The following is a 6,572-nucleotide window of genomic DNA, read 5'->3' as shown; positions in this document are numbered from 1 at the left end:
CACCGGGCTGGCACCCGCGCGGCGACGCAGGGACGCGCGGCGGCTCCGGCACGGGGAGATAAGGCCGGGGCTCCCGCCTGAGTTAGAGGCGCCACCTTTGTAGGTATTTTATTGCACCATTTCAGGGGATTATTAGCTTGGCCGCTTTCCCAGGGAGCTGCTGTGGTATTTTAATTATGGCAGCAGGTATTGCAGCAACAAAGCCCCGTGCCTGGAGGGGCTGCTCAAACCAGCTGCTAATTCCTTATTTACACAGAGGATGTGCCGAGCGCTGGCAGGACGCGCGCTCCCATCCCGGCGTCCGGCCGGGTCTGGCCCCGCCGCGCGGTGCGGGATCACGGCACGCCGGACGCGAGGGCAGCGGCGAGCCCAGCGTGCCGGCCCGCGTGCCCAGCACCGACGGCGCCCGGGCTCGCCGGCTCCCGCCCGGCGGCTCCTCGCGGGAGCAGGGAGCACCAGGCGACGCCGGCGGGGTCTTTCCCAGGACACGCCGGGGCTGAAGCGGCTCCTGCCGGACGAAGGAGCCCGGGCGAGCGCGGGGCGCCGGGCGTAAGTCCCGCCGGCACCCGGGGCTGGCCGCGAGCCAGGGTCCCGCGCGCTCCCCCCCGCGAGCCAGGCAGGCAGCGTTACGTCGGCGGCAGGAATAGAAATGGTGGGCAGATCTGGCCAGATGGCAGAAGGTGGAGAAATCGCAGAGCGTGCTGAATATTAACAGCTCCGGCCCATCCGCCAGCGCCAGCGGAGGGGGCCAGGGGAGCAGCTCGGCGCGATCGGCCCCGGCGAAGGGGTGGACCCGTCCCCGCGTCCTCGGGACGCCAGCCAGCCCRGGCCGGGGCGCCTCCGGCTCCCTCCCGCAGCCCGGCGCGGGCGCTTTGGGATCACCGAGGGATGGCCCGGAGCCTGCCGGCACCTGGGACCCGCGCGCTGCCCTCGCTGCGGCACGGCCCAGGCGGGCAGGCGGCTCCTTGGCCGCCGGCACGGCGAGGTGCCGCCGCCGGCTTTGCTGGGGTCGGGGGCTGCCACGAAGCTTCGAGAAGGCTCTTGCGCACCTCACGGAGCCGCCAAGCCCCCAGCCCCCTCCTCTAATGAGAGGTGACGAGATGAACGTGAATCAGACTCCACACATCTCAGCAAAAGTGGAAAATTATTCAGCTCCTTAAGATTCAGGACGGGGAGGTCTGACTCAGAGAGGCAGCCAGCGCCGCTTAATTTTTTATAGATTAAAATGTATGCAAATTGGCCCAAACCCCAGAGAAAGTCCCTGGGGGTGAAAAGCAAGAAAGTGAAATAGCAACAGCCACGGGAGGGGGGCAGCAGGCTGGCGGAGGTGCCCCGTGGTCCCTGCCCGTTGCGCCTGGGATGCGGCCAGGCGGCTATCGGCCTGCCGGCACGTGCAGCGGCTGCCGAGCCCTCCCCGGCCCCCGCGTGCGGCGACGGCCGCGTCGGAGGAGCCCGTCGGAGAAACCCTCCCGCTCCCAGGGAGCGGAGCAGCCCCGCGGGCCGGGCGAGGGTGGCAGACGCCGCGCTCGGACCCCGCGGCATGAGGAGGTGCGGGAGGGCACCCGGAGCTGCTCCGTACGGTCCGGCGAGGCAGGAAAGGCCCCGCGCAGTCCCGCAGCACCGAGGGGGCGAGAGCAGAGCTGCGGCGCGGGGCCGGCACGCGCCAGGGTCAGCCACGCCGGCTGGGCTGGACGGTCGAGCAGAGCGGGAATAATCTCCCGAGACAAATCAAAGGCGAGCGTGGGGGCCTCCCCTTGATGTTTTAATCAGTTCGGTGTCGCCGGAGCCTTTCATCAAACTACAGAGGAAGGAAATGTCAATTAGCATCTACCTGCCTCTGACACGGGCCCGGGAGCTGCTCTCCCCACCAGCCGGGCTCAGGACGCAGCCCGGGCAGCCAGGAGCGGCCTCGCGGGCGCTTCGCATCCCCGCGTGCAGCTCCCGCGGCTCGGCTCGGCTCGGCCCGGCCGCGCGCCGGCTCGCGGTCCCAGCAGCTGCGCTGCCTCGTGTCGGCACGGAGGACGCGGCTGTCCCCACCCAGCGCCGCGCCGCGCCGCTCGCTACAGCTGGGAGCTCATGAATATTGAGCACGTAGGGAGGTTATTCATCTTTTACGTCCTGCAAAGCCTGGCTCATTCTAAAAAACAGCCCGGCCTTAGCATTTTTCTCCTCTTCCCCTAATTCATTATCTCCTCCTTTAAACAGATGGCTCCCAAAATTCCATTTATAAAGTGCCACGCTCAGCACTGGCAGGACACACACCGAGCRGTCCGAGTCCCATCCCAGGGGCAGGGATGGAGCATGTCCCACCTCTGCTCCCTGCCTGCCGGGGCACCCTGGAGCACCCAGCCCGGCCAGTGCAGGACGGAGGGGAGAGCAACCCAGGGACAAGTTTGGGGGGCCCTGACCCCACCTCCCCCAAGCCTGCAGCAGCCAGCACTTGGCCTCATGCCTGCTTGAGTTTCGTTAGCAAAACCTTTCCGGCTCCTGTTTCCTAGGGGGATTTGAGGGGAGCTCCTAAACACCACAGCTAGGGCAGCGGCAGGGAGCACGGAGCGGCCGGTCCCTGCCACCCCCCCGCTGGCTTCGTAGCTGGCTGCCGAGCAGAAGTGCCGGCCCTGATTTATCCCGGCCCCCCGACAAATAAATGAGAGTGCTTGCTGCCGGCAGGAGCGCGGAGCCCCCTGACACCRCGGCGGCGCGTGAGTGATACCGCGGCGGCCCTCACCCCATAAAGCAGCGCGCCGCTCTCCCTGGCGGAGGTGACTTCTCAGCCCCGGCACATCCGTCTCTCCCGGCTCCCTGCCACGCTCCATCAGCTCTTGCCCGAGGAGGGGACTGGAGGGGCCAGGCTGAGAGCCGCCAGCCCCGGGGCCGTCCGCGCCACGCCGTTGGCAGCGGACGGAGCCAGCGCGGAGACGCTGAGGCGCCCGCCAGCGAGCACGTCCTGCTGGGCACGGGGACAGGTTTGCTCCTCGCTTTGCGGTCACCTGCCTCCCCCGGGCATCACACTTCAAGCACTGTCTCAGCTCCGTGTTGCGGCACCTCCTTGCTGGGAAATGCCTAGACGCAAGCACRTGGGTTAGCCTGCAAAAACCCCAAACTGCATCCTGCCGGGGAGCGCGAGAGCCTACAGCCACTCCGCAAACCTCGCACCCTCTCCGAGAAACTCCCGGGCACCCCGTACACGTCCCGCTGCCTCGCCTGYGGCTCCCAGGGTCCGATCCCCGCGCCGTGCCGGCTCCAGCCGCAGTGCGGGGGCCAGAGGGTCCCCGCTGCACCCCGCCGTCCTGGGGCGTCAGGCCGAGCGCGGCCCCAGCAGAGAAAAATGCATTTAATTAGTGGAGAAGCCAGTCACCAAGCCACCTTACCAGGCTCCCAACTTCATTAGCACAGGAAAGCTGCACATAATTAAAATAATGAGTTTGCAATTTTACTGCAAACGGCTTTGGAAGAGCACCGCTGCAGTTGGGCAATTACCGCCCGCGTGYGGCGCGGGGCCCCACGGAGCATCGGCAAGTGGGTCAGGACTGCAAGACGCGCACGTCCCCAGAGCCCACCGCGCAAGCGGCTGTCCCCAAGCCAGGTCCCCTCCTCTGCGGGGCCGGGGGGAAGCCCCAGCCTCGCTCGCGCCCGCCCGGCCCGCGGCAGCCCCTGCCTACGCGTGCCCCAGGGAGCACGCATCCCAGGCTGAGCACGTCTCTCCTGCTGAGGCAGCCAGGCGTATCCCAGCTCCACACTTTGCTGGCCTTGGAGCCACAGAAAACAGACAAATCGAGAGCCCGGAGCATGCTGGCGGCAAAGCTGCCACAGCTGCGCCGTGCCCGGCGCCGGGCCGGTGCCCACTCCTCTGCAGCAGCTTCCCGGGGGCAGGGGTATGGGGCTGTCCTTCGGCACCAGCTCCCCTGGGCTCCACAGGACACAAGGAGCGAGGGGCACGTGGTGGCCAGCAGTGCATCTTCCAGCCCACAGCAGGACAGCACTGGCACGTCCTGGCCCTGGGAGATGCCAGTCCTACAGGTCCCACGTACTTTCCCCCATGCCTAGTCCTCCCCACACCATCACTGCCCGGGCTGAGGTTTTAAACGTCTCCAGTGAAGTGAGAACTTCATTCTCCCTAATGATGCTGTTGTGTGGTTAATGATGGTGATTAAATTCCCCTGCACAGCATGCTGCACTGTGCTGCAAACGGCTCAGGGTTTTGCTTAAAGGACAACAGGAGAAGGGAGCGCGGCGCCGGCTGGCAGAGATCGGGCATCGCGAGGCTGCCCGCGTGGCCGGGTGCCCCATCACTTCAGCGCCCCAGAACAATTTCAACAGCACTCAGTGCTGTCTCAGACCTGCCGTGCCCAGGCAGGCAGGGGACCTAGCTGGCCTGGCGTCCTGGTCCTGGTCCCCACTAGCCCCAGGAGAGACGGGCTGGCAGGCACCAGGCAGCTGCTTCAGCAGCCAGGCATCGAGGGACCGGCGGGCACAAGCCAGTCCTCGGAAGTTTTTCTGCTCTCGCTATCTCCGCTGCCTGGTGTAGCGGGGCTTTTCAAGCTCTGCCAGGGCCGCCAGCTGCTCTGCACGCCCCAGCCAGGACGTGGCCCCAAAAGCCCGGGCTCTGCACGCGACGTTTAACTCTTCACTACTTAGCTGGAGATGACTCCAGTTTCTCCATCACTTCGAATTGGCCCTGCAAGCTCCTGACCCGCCGCAAGGAAAAATGGGGCCGCTGATGCTGCCCTCCTCCAGCATCACTGGAGTCGCAGGGGCAAAGGGAGCCAGCGACAGGGTGTCCGTGGCCTTTCCTAATCCTCCAGAGCTGCGGGGTCCCTGTCCCCGTGTCAAGGCTGATGCCCTGGGGCAGCTGGGATGAATGGGGCTGGCAGAGCTGGGACGCCAGCCCCACGTCTGCCCATCACCACCAAGACTCCCGTGATTAGCAGGAGCTGCTCACGCCAGTGCCGAGTGGGGAGACAGAGGGATTAGCAGCTGCAAAGCCTGACAGTCGACTTTATTAACAAGGAATCAAAAGCCCAGCTGAGAGCCCAGCTGATCCGTCTGCTCCAGCCCGCAGCAGCAGGGAGAGGGGGGGACGCGCTCCCGGCCCGCGGAGCCCTCAGCACGCACGGCACCCGCCGCCGCCCCCCGGCACGGCGGCTGCCAGGGTGGGAGTCCGGTCCCCCTCCYCCCGGAGGGCTGCGGTCCGACCTCTCCCCCACGCGCCTCTCCACGCTGCCTTGCTCGCGCTCCCCCTCCTGCCGCCCTCCAGCACGAGTTACCCTCAGCCGAATTACATCAGCCGYGGTAAACGGAGCCAATTTGGAAGTCTCCGCGATAGCATCGTGATGCGGTTGCGCCAGCCCGCGGCCCTGCCAGCTCAGCTGGCAACGGCTTCCACGCGGGCGGCAGCATGCGCGGCTGCCCCGGGACCCCGCGGAGATCCCCCCGCACCGGGCTCGGATCCGGGCTCACGCCCGGGCTGCGGCGCCCCGCGCTCTCCATCGGAGCTGGCTCCGGAGAGCAGTTTCTTTAGGAAGTAGATAACGACAAACCTATTAACACTAATTAACTAGGCCTCACACCGGTCAATGCTGTAAGTGTGCTTTAAATTTCAAAGCTCCACGCTAAGTACCTGCTCAGCATTTCAGGAAGCAGCTGCCGTGACACTCTGGCTACATCTTCATCCGCCGGCGGCCCCTCGGGGCTCGGCGCAGCCGCGAGCGCGAGGACGGAGCGCCCCGGCCGGGCGAGGACAGCACCCCRAGGGGCCCCAGCCTCGCCTGCCTCCCTCCGAGGCACAAACCCAGCCCGTGAGCCGGTGCCTGCTTGTTCCCGCATCGCCACGGAGAGGGGTGCTGGAGAGGCACCAGCACCCGCAACCTCTCTGCAAGGGGACAGACGGACTCACGGACGGCAGCGGTGCAGGAGCTCTCTAGCGTCCCCCGAGCACCTGCCGGCACGAGCGCGGAGCGGGGCACGATGCTCCCGGGGCGGGTTGGCGAGAGGATCTAGTTGCAGAGCGAGAGCCCCTGTGCTCACAGGGCGTCCCTGGGCGATGCAGGCCACCTCGTGCCCAGCACGCAGGTCCCTCGTGCACCCAGCAGGGAGGGGAAAGCACCAGGGGCAGAGCCGGCCCGCGGCCCCGCGCTGGGGACCGTCGACCCCTCCTCCAGCACATGCCACCCCCGGGACAACGACACTCGGAGGCCCTGTCCCAGCCTCGCCAAAGCGGCCGGTGCCGGGAACGCGCGGCGGCAGCAATTCCCATCACGTCGGAGCCGCGCAGGCTCCTCCGGCTCTGGTGCCGGGGTGAGAAGGGCCATCAGGAGCAGCGGCCCCGAGGAGCTGCGATTTCACATTAACGCCGGCTATGAATATTAATAGCAGGATGAGCCAGGCGCTAAAGAGGCCAGGAACAGCCACCTGCCAATTCACACCTCACCTAAGGCAATTTAATTGGGTTCCCAGCATGGCCCGGAGAAAGCAGGGATGGGGCCGGGCTCGCTCCAGACAGCGGCCGTGCAGCGAGCCCCCCGCCGCCGCCGCCGTCCCTCGCGCCGCCGCGGTCCCACGCAGGGCTCCGG

At 66.9% G+C, this 6,572-nt stretch overlaps 1 protein-coding gene across 1 annotated transcript in view; it reads right to left on the bottom strand.

The window, feature by feature from the left end:
• DPH1 (diphthamide biosynthesis 1) overlaps positions 1-6,572 on the bottom strand; it is a 23,256-nt gene that overhangs the window by 9,302 nt on the left and 7,382 nt on the right. The window lies entirely within an intron of this gene.

The sequence above is a fragment of the Rhea americana genome, unplaced genomic scaffold (assembly GCF_003343005.1).
Source record: "Rhea americana isolate MKP2758 unplaced genomic scaffold, rheAme1 scaffold_295, whole genome shotgun sequence".
In the NCBI taxonomy this organism is placed as follows: domain Eukaryota; kingdom Metazoa; phylum Chordata; class Aves; order Rheiformes; family Rheidae; genus Rhea; species Rhea americana.
The sequence above is the reverse complement of the archived record's forward strand: the minus strand, read 5'-3'. Positions and strand labels throughout refer to the sequence as shown.